Source organism: Camelus ferus, chromosome 11 (genome assembly GCF_009834535.1).
Source record: "Camelus ferus isolate YT-003-E chromosome 11, BCGSAC_Cfer_1.0, whole genome shotgun sequence".
Taxonomy (NCBI): domain Eukaryota; kingdom Metazoa; phylum Chordata; class Mammalia; order Artiodactyla; family Camelidae; genus Camelus; species Camelus ferus.
Genome location: NC_045706.1, coordinates 33,697,506 through 33,710,014, shown reverse-complemented (window position 1 = coordinate 33,710,014; position 12,509 = coordinate 33,697,506). Strand labels below are relative to the sequence as shown.

Genomic DNA, 12,509 nt, shown 5'->3' with positions numbered 1-12,509 from the left:
TTTTCCAACTAAACATGCAAGAACACTTTGAGTCAATTGATTCCTCCCCACCCCTCCTAACAAGTGAGTCTAAACCTGCTTGTGTCCCTCTCACACCTGCCCTCCCTTGCTGATTTCCCAGGGCCTTGTACGAGGTCCGAGCCTGTCCCAGCTGGCCTGGTTAATCCCGACTCTACTCCTGAGAGAGTGACCCTGTTTAGACTTCCCTGCACTTACTACTTACGACTCTTACTTAGTGTCTCAGTGGCTCAGTTTCTGCATCTGGAGCTGATCCTTCTCAGCTCACCCACACTGTAAATGGAACGGGGGCTGGTGCCCTTAAAGGGACGCCTGTGGTTGAGGGCTGCGGGGGATTACAGCTGGATGAATCCATCTTTCATGTGGGGAGAGCACTGAGATCCTACTAGGCCAGCAGATCTAAGTTTTAGTCCCCAATATCACTGTTATTAGCACATACTGGTAGCATTTCGACCTTTGATTTCTGTTTCTAGCTCTAAATTGGTTTTAAATGTAGGGAGAAGACAAGTGCTTTCTATTCATCCTTTCAAATCCCAATTCCCACCTCGTGAAGCTATTGAGAAAATGAAATGAGGTCATTCATACTCTATCACAAGACACAGGATCTAGCCATAGTACTCATTCAAATACACATTAGCTGTTACTACTATTATTGCTCTTGTGGTTATAGGTTGCCTCCGTGAGCCTTGGGAAAGGGGTAGGAATTTAAAATTTCAATAACGTACAATTAGTATAATATATTATATTGAGATAGTGTGGGAGAACACCAGTCACAAGTAGAACTTGATAAACTACAAAAGAAAATCTATCCCCATCTCCTCTCCAGAAGCTTCACAGAGAGGCATTCACACGTGTTCCAAGGCTGATTACGAAAAGGATTCTGAAAGAACACTTCTCTGAGGAGGCTTACAAGAGGCCCTCAGTGGGGAGGGTATAGCTCAGTGGTAGAGCACATGCTTAGCTTGCACAAGGCCCTGGGTTCAATCCCCAGTACCTCCATTAAAAAAAAAAATAAGTAAACCTAATTACCCCACTTCCCCTCCAAAAAAAAAAAAAACCAAAAAACCCTAAAAAATAAGTAAATTAGTAAAAAAAATCTTAAAAACCAAAAGGCCATGATGCAGCTGTAAATAGCAGCATAATATGGCTCAGAAAAAAAAGTTTAAAAAAGAAACCCACATTTCTCTGACAGGATACCCCTCTCTAAAGAGTTCCAGAAGTTTCCCTGGCCCTAAGTCCTACAACTGCTCTTTGAGGCCTTTTAGATTGCTACAGATATGAATGCTGCATTACGTTTTTAAGCACACAGAACAGTGCACTTGGCCTAGGGTCACACACAGTCTGGCTTTGAAACTCAGGGCAGACAATTACTAGCTGAATGACCTGGATGTGAGACTTAGCTTCCTGAGTCTGTCTCCTGCTCTGTACGTTGGAGTTAATAGTGTCTCTTTATTAGGGCTTTAATGAGGATTAAAGGGCAAAAGGCATGTAAAAGCGCCTGACATCCATTAAAATATGCACATAATAACATATATGCATTTCCTTCTCTCTTATACCAGCAGATACATTTTTTTCATCTTCACTCATTCCTTTCAATAATTTCCCAAATTAAAAAGTGAAGTAGAAAAAAAAAAAACAGCAAAGCAATTGTAAAAGCTATACAGTAGCACACAATAGGCACTCCAAAAATGCTTACCTAAGTTAAACTTATACAAGTTACTAGGTCAAACAGCGACATGATTAGCAGATTACTAGTAAATAAATATGTTCATCATAGCTGAAAGCACCGTATTTCTTTTCATAGGAAAAAGTGTTAGGAAAGGACCCCAAGACCTGAGCTTTCTATGTCAACTTTCCCTTATGATATAGAGACAATACGAAAGAGCTAAGTAAGTGAATAGTGGGAAGTGGCAAAGAGAAAATGATTGGGAAAACAATAAATTCAAGAAATACCATGCTCTTTGAATACAAACTAATTTTCACCTCTTTGCAGCATTTAGTTGGTTCTTTCTTTTGATCTGCACACTGAAATTCTTTGCAAGCAAATATCCGTATACCAAATACCTGCGTCCATGTTCTCTTCCCTTTTTAGTGACTTTTCCTAAATAGTACAGATGGCACGTCCCATCCATGACTATAAAACCTTTACAAATGACAGTTACAAGAGCTGTAGCAGCACCAAAAAGATACCTACGTTGGGCTAACTCATGATCAGAACACAAAATGTGTAAGGTGTAAATACAACTACAGAAAATACATGTGAACAAGGGGAAAATGAGAAAGAAATGCACAGAAATAGAAAATAGTTGTATGAGGGAAGTAAGGTTATGAATGATCGCTCGTGGGGAGCGGTATATAGCTCAGTGGTAGAGCACGTGCTTAGCATGCACGAGGTCCTAATTTAATCCCCAGTACCTCCCGTAAAAAACAGAAACAGATGAATTATCTCTTCCTGTATTTTCTGAACTTCTTGAAATTCTTATACCTTTCTTAATAATCAAACCACTTTTATATAATAGCAACTAAGTGTATTCTTACTGTTTCCCTTTCTTCCATCCAACACTGACTCATATAAGCTTTTTATATGTTTGACAGAGTTGACATTTGCCATTTTATATCTTTGTCATGCTTATGTCGGCCCTTTGTTCAAACTTGCCAAGAGATTATCCTCCTGGAATACATGAGAGGGCTCTGCTTTGGGGCCTCTCTCTTATACATGGATTAAAAGTTACCCCTCACTTCTTTCCTTCCCAATAGGCTGAAAGCAAGAAATCTACTTGTGGAAATAGGACACTTACAATCATATTTTAAGGCTGTTTTGTGTCTTTTTCCCCCCCATAAAAGTGAATGAGTGTGTTGTGTATAACATAAAGAAATTGATTCCAACATGGTGTCTCACTGAAATTTTCAACATTGCGTTCCTCTTACAAAGTGATGCAATATTTGATGAGTAAACAACAGAGAATGAGGAGGTCCACCTCAGGACAACTGTACTAAACAGAATGAGATGTGATGCTCTTTCTCATGGCATTTTAGATTCACACAGGGATACCATTCCCTTTTCTTTGATAAACTTCTTGAGGGAAGGCTGACAATGACAAAACTGTCTTTGCTGGGGGTTAGGAGAAGAATGAGTTACCTAATAGTTTCAGGAGAAAAATAAATAAAAGCTTGATTTATACTGAATAGTTTTAGGATCTTAAACTGAGAATAGAAAATAAAATGTAGAAAATTTCTACAAAATAATCCATCACCTATAAGATTGAAAAGTACAGTTCTATCTGCAATTAACCATTCATGTCTTAAAGCCATACTCCTCACTTAGGAAGGAATGTCAAATAATGCAAACTTAATTGACTTGGTTTCTCATTTCTCAAGAACACAACCAATTAAGAACACAGCCAAAAAGACTGATGAATGGCTGAAGTCTACCTTCCAAAAGCCAGTGTAATTTTACTGTGTATTCTATACTAACAAGTTTAATTTTATGGGTTTCAAGCCCACCAGCGATGATCTGTAACCACAGCGTGAGGGAAAAAGATATCACAGGCAAATCTGTAACCAAGTGCGAGATCACTGTTGAGTCTAATGGCAATAGAATAGACCAAGAGAAAAAAAAAAGAAAGAAAGAAAGAAAAAGAAAGGGGAAAAAAAAAGACCCAGAAAATTCAACAACTTGGGGACATTTTGTGTAGAAGGAAATACATCAACATGTCTCAATTCAGAGCTTCCCAACTGCTGCACAGGGCTACAGGTGAGAGGCAGATCTGTATCAGTCAGCTCAGACTACATAACAAAACCCCAGTGACTGGGCAGCTTACACAAGACATTCATTCCCCATAGTTCTGGAGGCTAGAAGCCCATGATCAAGGTTCTGACAAATCTGGTTTCTGGTGAGAGCTTTCCTCCTGGCCTGCAGATGGCCACGTTCTTGCTGTGTCCTCACAAGGCCTTTCGTTGGCAAGTGTGGGGTGCAGAGGAGGTGGGTACTGGGCCAGAAGTAGAGAGGTGGGAGGAGCTCTCCGCTGTCTCTTCTTACAAGGACGCTAATCCTATCAGAACAGGGCCCCACCTTTACAACTTTATTTAAAATTAATGACTTCCTTAGAAGCTCCATCTCCAAACGGCTAAGATGATGAGGGCTTCCACATATGAATTTGAGGGGGACACAAACATTCAGTCCATAACAGGGTCCCCCAGCTGGGCAGAGCCTCTGGTGGGCCAGAGCCCAGACCAAGAAGAGTCTCATGGTTTACCCCAATGTAGCTGAGAAAGAGTATGATTTTTGAGGCTTGGCACCATGAGAGAGGTTGGGAAGAACTGCTTTAGTGAACCCTGAATACATCACTGCACCGTTGACCATTATGATAATAAATCTCAGTGGCCCCTTAGAGTGAAGAAAAATCACAATAATAACAAATGCTTAAATAACATTCACTACGTGCTGCACCGGCTCTTAGCGTTTTTTTTTTTTTTTTTTTTTCCATTTGTGTTCACTCATTTAATACAACGGCCCTCTGCTGTATAAAGTATTATAACCCCATGGTCTTTGGCATCAAGTTGCCTGAGTTCAGATCTCAGCTTCTGTGCGTTTAGCTCTGTAACCTTGGTCAAGTTACTAAGTCTCTCTGAACCTCAGTTTCCTCATCTATAAAACGGAGATAAACATACAAGCATACAATTCCAAAAAGCTCTGAACACCAAAATCTTTCCATACATTGGCAGTGCACTCATTTTTGTGGGGAGACCTAAACATTCATAGTTTTTACTTATCTTTCTGAGTGGAATATTCTTAAGTGTTTCATTGCAGAATCATCACAGGGTGCTCCCCGCCAGACCCTGTGGGAGGGTTACAAGTATATGCTCTACATACCATGATGAAAACACCTGGTCCTCAGGATTTCTGAACAAAGGTTCCAACTTAGTTGTGAGAATTAGTAAGTTAATTTAACTAACATAATGAGGACAGTGCCTGGGGACACAAGTATTACTATTACTGTTGTTGTTATTGTTACTGTTCTTACTGTCACTCTCTAGATGAGGAAACTGAGGCAAAGAGAAATCAGTCTGTCTAAGCTGCAGCTAGCAATCTGGCTGAAAGTGAATAGACAGTCTGGCTCCAAAGGCTGTTTTTTTTTTTTTTTGAGTGAGATTTTTAAAAATATATTTTTATTGAACTACAGTCAGTTTACAATGTTGTGTCAATTTCTGGTGTACAGCACAATGCCTCAGTCATAAAGACTGGTCTTAACCACTGCACTCTGCCATCTCCACAAGTTACACGTGTTTCATTTTTGTTCAACTGTGTTCAGTGTTCCATGTTTAAGAAAGCAATGTTTTTTATAAAATATTTTTAGAAATTTCAGCTCAGCTCCAAGGGAATTTTGCTCCATCATTCAGAATGATTCAAGGGCCGACCTTGGGGGAGGGGACCAGCAGTCACATCAGTGCTATAACATCTGTACCTCCCTGGTCCAGCTCACCGAATTGGGAGGCCTCACCTGATCCCAAGCAACCAACCAAAGGCTGAACCAAATTCTGAGGTTCTGCATCTGTGGAGCTGGGAATGGGGACTGAGTCAGGCTGGAGCTGGGAGGTGCTGAGAGCCAGGAGGGGGAGCCATTCTCTGCCATGCACGTATACAGAGGAGCCAGGGACTAGGAGAGGAAGGAAGGAGTTCCATGTGGACCAGTGGTTCACAACCAGGGACAATTTGGTCCCCCAAGGGACATTTGGCAATGTCTAGAGACATATTTTGTTGTCATAGTCAGAGTGTGCTTTTTATAGCATCTAGTGGACAGAGGTCAGGGATGCTGCTAATCAGACTACAACACATGGGACAGCCCTGGGGAAAAAAGAGAGAGAGGGAGGATTATCCGGCCCAAAATGTCAATCATGACAAAACTGAGAAACCCTGGTATAGACTCAGACAAGCAACCATGTGGCCCACATAGAGGGTGAGATGGAGAAATTAATTGCTTTAGTTCCCGTGGCTCCCAGATCCCAATTCCAGCTGCTCAGAAAGCCTGATGGCTCTTCCCACCCCAGGCTCCCCTGAGGAAATTTATGGCCCATGTTCTTCCTGTCTGTGTATCATTCCATAAAAGTTCCCCTTTACCTCCCACCAATTTAATGAGTTGATGTTACCTGTAACCAAAGATACCAGAGACAGGTTTGAGGGGGAGCAACGCAAGACGATGGGAAGAGCGTCTCAGACAGAATAAACAGGATACGTCGAGGCTCAGAGGTTGAGAAGGCAGGTGGAGAAGCACAGAGGGGAAAATGAAGAACAAGGCAGATGAGAGGAAAGACATGAGTCAGGGCGAAGAAGCAGCAATAAATAAGAGTGGGGTGTTTCCATGCAGGACAGAGAGTGGTCTGACTAGACCAGCAGGTGTGTGCTGGGGAAATTAAAGAAATTCATCTAAGTGGAAACAGCTTTGAAAGAAGCATCAGACTAGACAATTGTAATACAGGCTTGCATAACAGTGACTGTTTTAGGCCTAATTCATCCTTTGAACAGATAGAAGTGCAGTACCTTTGGGACTGTATAGTCCCATAGCAAACCATCTGTACTGGGTAGAAACATTGCGCGATCCGTAAAAAAAAAAAAAGCAACAAGCAGAATTTTCCCAATATGTGAAATAAACCAAAGCAGAAGCAGAAATCTCTAGCATTTGTGGCCATCAGCCAAAATAGTTTTTAATCAATAAACTCTTTGGATCCACTTCTGTCAGGGAAGATACAGGGCCGGGGGGCCAGCGAGCAGCTCACTGCCTGGCACAGATGAGGGTCTGAGGTTGAATGTAAAAGCCCCATATGGCTTACTTATTAAAAAAAAAAAGAAAAAAAAGGAAAAAAGAAAAAGTCCACAAAGACTGTGAAATGGCCTCCCCCTTCATCTCAGTCAAGGAAGGGGATTTAGGATTCCTAAAAGCATCTTTCAATCTTCCTGGGGAAGAAAAAACAAGCAGGACAAATACACATGTCAGTTATGTGACTGTGACACGTGAGAGAAATAAGTCTAGAAGCAAAGAGAGAAGAAGAAATGAGTATTATTAATACAAAGACCTCCTCAATGCCTTATTTCTCTTTCCTCTCCCTTGCTTTCTACCATGGATAATGTGACTCCCTGCGGAAAAGTTGCTTTTGTAGTCAGCAGGTCAAAAGTCTCAGATCCGAAAACAGTCAACACACAACGTTCCAGGAGAGATGTGTGTGGCTTCCTGGTACCAAATCAAACCCCTGCAGGTCAAAAGACACTCAAGAATGAAATCTGGAACTATGGGATGAAATGCAGATCCTTTCACTGCCAACAGGCAGTGCTTCAGAGGCTGGTGGACGGCCACCAGGAACCCTTTTCACAGCTGGCTGGGAAGGAGGCCGTGGGCTCTGCGGGGTCTGTACAAAGGGTCAGATTCCTTTGAGGGAGCACGGCCATCCTGGGGAAAGGCAACAAGGCTCCTCTAATGGGAAATAACATCGGATCAACCAATGGGGTGTTTAAAGGAAATACCCAGGATGGTGTGGCAAAAAGACTGCGCAACATTTTAATTCCACAGATGAGTATCATCATCATAACAAAAGCCACTACTTTTTGAGAATTTACCTGCAGGCTAGGCACTCTGCTCAGATAGACACATACATTCATTATAGTCATTCAGAAGGAAATCTGGGTACCAGCTCTTCAGCACTGGTGCAGCTCGGCATCATGGTACCACAATTTGGTACAGCAGAGTTTCACTTTCCTTTCCGAATTGATGCCATGCCTATAGAGGTGCTAATAAGGGCTTGGGGACCAAACTCCCTCACCTCCAAACTGGGGGGCTGTGGGTGGGGTTCAGTGAGGCTTTGAAAATAAGCTGGCTCTCATTAGTTGGGGTCACTGCCATGTCTGTGCCTGGGGTAGCAGCAGCAGCAGCAAACCAACAACAGTGACAGTTCCCCACCAAAGGATGCGTTAGAAATCTAAAGGTGCTCCTTTTCTCAGCAGTTTGGAGGATTTTCAGAGGACCACCTCCCTCTTACAAAAGAAGTTAGGAGGAAGGATGACTAGGCTGCAGAGAGTTTATGGTGAACTAACATATAATCTATACCTAGAAATATCAAGATCTGGTTGAGCTTTTTCTGCACAGTATTAGAATAAGTAGAAGCTCTGATGTGACAAGAGTCAAAATGAGAACTGACATATCAGAAAAGTGACTAGCAAATGGCTAACATCCCTGTCAGCACAAGGTATGGTTTGGCCTCCTGAAAGGAGTCTTTGACGAGGAAAGAACGGGTGATTGAACTTTTTACTTTTACATAATCACCTCTAGAAAATGTGGGTATTTTATAAAGGCAATATACTGTGAAAAAGCCTTTGAAATTACTCTTGGTATTGTTTCCAAAGCCAGGTCATTTTAATAAGGAAACCAGGCTCATGATTTTTGTAGACATATTATTTTGACGCCAACAGCGCTACCTAATTTGATCAGTAACACACATCAAACTTGATTCCCAGTGACTTTTTGCTGTTTCCAAAAATTACACTCACCTTCTTGGAGACTAGCCATTACTGATATTCAGAAGAATGAACTAAAAGTTTAAAGTGCTTTCAAAAAATGAGGCTCTAAAATTTCGTGAACAATGACAGCTTGACCTTAAACTTTCCTAAAGCTACTTGTAGGAAGATGGTATCATTTGTCTATATATCTCACACTATGTTTTTGAGTCAATATTTTACTTGTGTTTATACCTGTGAATGTAGAATAAGGTCTGTTATTTCAGATATAATGAAAAAGGTGTAACAGTTGTTGACCCATCCCTAAAGATTACAGTCCACTGTCTTCCTATGATCATAAAGTCAATATAATTGCTGGTCATCATCAAGGAGAAAGAGGAGCAAACTGAAAAATATAATTCCCCTCACCCCAAACATCGGCATCCACAGTGCTACATACAGTTCTGTTCACTTGCAAATAAAAATAAATATATAACAATTTCAGAAAGGTCAAGAGATAGATGGCTCAAGATACGAAGGGTCTTCACACGAAGAGGAATTAAAAAGTAGAGTGTTTCTTCAATAGGCAAAGAAACAGATCAAAGGGTAATGGGCTTGAAGATTATCAAATCATGATGAGCGAATCTGGTGAGCCTAGACTTGCAACAAATATCAGAATTTGCTGACAACTCCAGAAGCCTGGAAGAGATTGTGTCGGCTTATACATAAAACAGCATTCTCTGATTCTCAAGTCCCCCAACAGTCCTCTACCCACTGCGCATCCAACAAGTCAACTCATTGTGACACTGTCAACCCGGAGCTGGCAACAGATCCCAGTCTCAGCCCAACCCCAGTCTCAGGTCCTGGAGCACCTATACCTCTGACTGACCAGCTAGAAATTGGGGTCCCCAGGACCCCCATCCTCAGGTGCAATACTTTGCTAGAATGGCCCACAGAACTCAAGTAAACACTTTACTTACGTTTACTGGTTTATTATAAAAGATACAGATTAACAGCCAGATAGGTACAGAGGGCAAGATCCAGAAGAATCCTGAGTTGGGAGCTTCTGTCTGTGGAGTTACGGTGTGCCACCAAGTGGATGTATTCACCAACCTAGAAGCCCTCTGAATCACCTAGTTCAAGAGTTTTTATAGACTTCCATCTCCAGCCCCACTTCTCTCCCCTCCCAGAAGCTCTGCAGAGCAGGGCTGAAAGTTCCAACCCTCTAATCACTCAGTCTTTCTGGAGACCAGCCCCACCCTGACACCATCAAGGCAGCCCTACCCGAAATTATTAGCATAAACTCAGGGGAGCTCAAAGGGGCTCCTTATAAAATAACAAAAGACACTCCAATCACTCAGGAAATCCCAAGGGTTCCCAGGGTGCCTTGCCAGTAGCTAGGGACAAAGATCAAATATATTTTTTTACTATACTCCAAGTATGTTCACATTAAAGTTTCAGCAAAGATACCCAAATAAAATTGGCATGAAATTCTATTGTGAAGGGCCAGATGACCATCTTTAGAATTTACACCCCCAAAAAAAATTTCATTTCATAGCTCTTGGGCTCCTCACCCAGCTTTGAAAATACAAAAATAAACTGGGAGAATGGAGATTCAAAAGAGGATTTTTTTTTTAAGACAATTCCTTTAGAGATGGGGGATGCCCCATCCCACCTCAAGCTTAGAAAAAAGAAGGTGTGGAGGAATCCAGGGCCTTAGTTGGGACTCTGTGTTTGGAAACACAGTGGAGGGGGATCTGACTCCAGGCCCGGGGGATCAGAAAAGAGCCTGGCAAATGGCTTTGACCCTGGAACAAAGGAGAGCTGCATCCTCCCAGGAATAGTAGCCACACGCCTCCTCTCCCACGGTGACTCCAGACAAGCAGGAAAGTTTCCCACAGGCCAGGGACAGACTTTGCTGAGGAAAGAGCTGCCTGGAGCCATTAGAGTCCCACCCAAGAGGGCCTCTTAACAGGGGAAATGGTTCTGTAATGGCAAGGGTCCCCAGCCAGGAGAACCAGGGACTGAGGAGCTTGCAACCAGCCAGAGGGGATGTACCACATGCCTCACAGATGTTGTGCCTAGAAGAGACAATCAATCAATCAATCAATCAATCAATATGAAATCACCCTCTGGATGAAGAGTCCACATGTGTACACACCAAGCAAGACTGTGTCCCCATCTCCTAACCCCCCACCCTCCTTTATAGCAAGCTAGTGGGGAAAAAAAGAAACATTAGGCTGGAAAAGGAAGGCTCATCCCTCCCTCTCCCACTACAAACAGCCAACTTTACAATGGTGCTGCCCGGGGAGGAGGGAAGAACTGCCATTAAATTAAATTCTATGTTTTTATCATTTACATGGGTTAGATATTCTGATTCCTGAATTGAGACCATGTGACTTGAAGTAACCCAGAATGAACACAAAGCCAGGGGACCTGTCCAGGTTTCATCCAGAGATAGGGGAGGGTGATTCCCCAAGGAACAAGTTTTACAGAGAAAACAGGAGATGAAAAATAAAGTTGCAGTTTTATTGCATCCCGCAAGTAGGGCGAGGGGATAGCTCAGTGGTAGAGCACGTGCTTAGCATGCACAAGGTCCTGGGTTCAACCCCCAGTACCTCCATTAAAAATAAATAAATAAACAAACCTAATTACCACCCTCCCCACCCTCCCCTAAAAAATCCAGAAACAAAAATCAGCCATATTACATCCCACAAATGATGCCTGTGCAGCATATCAAATACACAAGAGGAAGTGGAGCAATAAGACCTATAAAAATTTTACAGAACACATCTCTGGAGGCAATACCAATTGACGTGTAAACAGAGTCAAGAAAAGCTTAGACCAATTCGTGGATAATATCAAAATAGGTTACCATGGGACAGAGGGAATAGTTGGAAGACGCTGTCACACTTTCGGGCTAAAACATGATATCCCTGGCCTCCTACTGGCTTCTTCTGTTCGTGGTGTCACAGAAACAAACAAGCGAAAGATCAGCGTTGCTGTTTTAAAGCTGTGCACATCATAATTGACCAGAACCATTATATACCAAGATAGAGTGATCTATCATGATTATTACTTCATTGACCAAGGCATTTTAAATAAGGCTCTATAAAGATGGCGATAAATGTATATTGGTTATCCACTAAAGGTTATTATTGATCTTCCCTTCAAGTTATCCTTTATCTTCTGTGACCTGAGACATGAGCAGTTTAGGAACAAGAATGGGAACCACCCAGCCATGCCTAAAAGAACTTGCAAAGATTAACTACCAATAATTTATTTTAGTACGTCTGCACTACTTAGTCATGGTTGAGTATCTGTAAAATGAAGGAAAAAGAATAACTTACATTTGTTGTAAAGCACAATGGACTTTCTATTCACAATTATTGCTGTGTTGAAGCCTCAGATGCAGTGAAGAAAACAGAGAAAGCAACAGTCAGCTCTCATTTTTATTGCTGCCCAGCACCCAGGCCGTAGCGTTTGGGCAGCAGCCTCTCAGTTTTCCGTCGGGCATCTTACCCATACTCAGGTCATGTGCTTTGGGAACCTCCAGGCTCCTGCAGTGGCCTGGCCCATGAGAGAGACACAACGATTCATTTGGAGATTTATGGGCCAAGCTGGACCAATGAGAGTCAGCCTGGCAGCATTTGCTGGAACGACTGGGAAGGACGTTCTCGGCATGGGATTTCTAAGTCACAGAATGGAAGCACAGCGCTGCCAGTGGCCACTGGGAGAGACCCCACCTAAAATGAAGTCAACCCAGGAAAGAGGAGTGAGAGGTAGAGAAATACATATTTCTGAAATTGTGTAATCTTATCCAAATCAGCGACATCTAAACTCCATCCCTGGAGTTCTCTGTTGAGTGAATAAATGAATTAGCTTTTTGCTTTTAGTCGAGTGGAATTTGATTTCTGTCACTGGCACCCAAGCTCCTGACTAATTTTCTGAAGCACTGTTATTCTGTCTTATAAACATGGCTCAGAGCTTATGTGTTGTCCAAGATCAT

General features: G+C 42.3%; 1 protein-coding gene across 4 annotated transcripts in view; it reads right to left on the bottom strand.

The window, feature by feature from the left end:
• Window positions 1-12,509, bottom strand: part of SLC16A12 (solute carrier family 16 member 12) — a 92,437-nt gene that overhangs the window by 50,635 nt on the left and 29,293 nt on the right. The window contains exon 1 of one of the 4 annotated variants that reach the window (XM_032491353.1): window positions 9,481-9,627. The exons of the other annotated variants lie outside the window; for them this stretch is intronic. The gene's annotated coding sequence lies outside the window, so the exon portion shown is untranslated. Of the gene's footprint in view, window positions 1-9,480; window positions 9,628-12,509 lie in introns of those variants that run through there. 4 annotated transcript variants of the gene reach the window in all.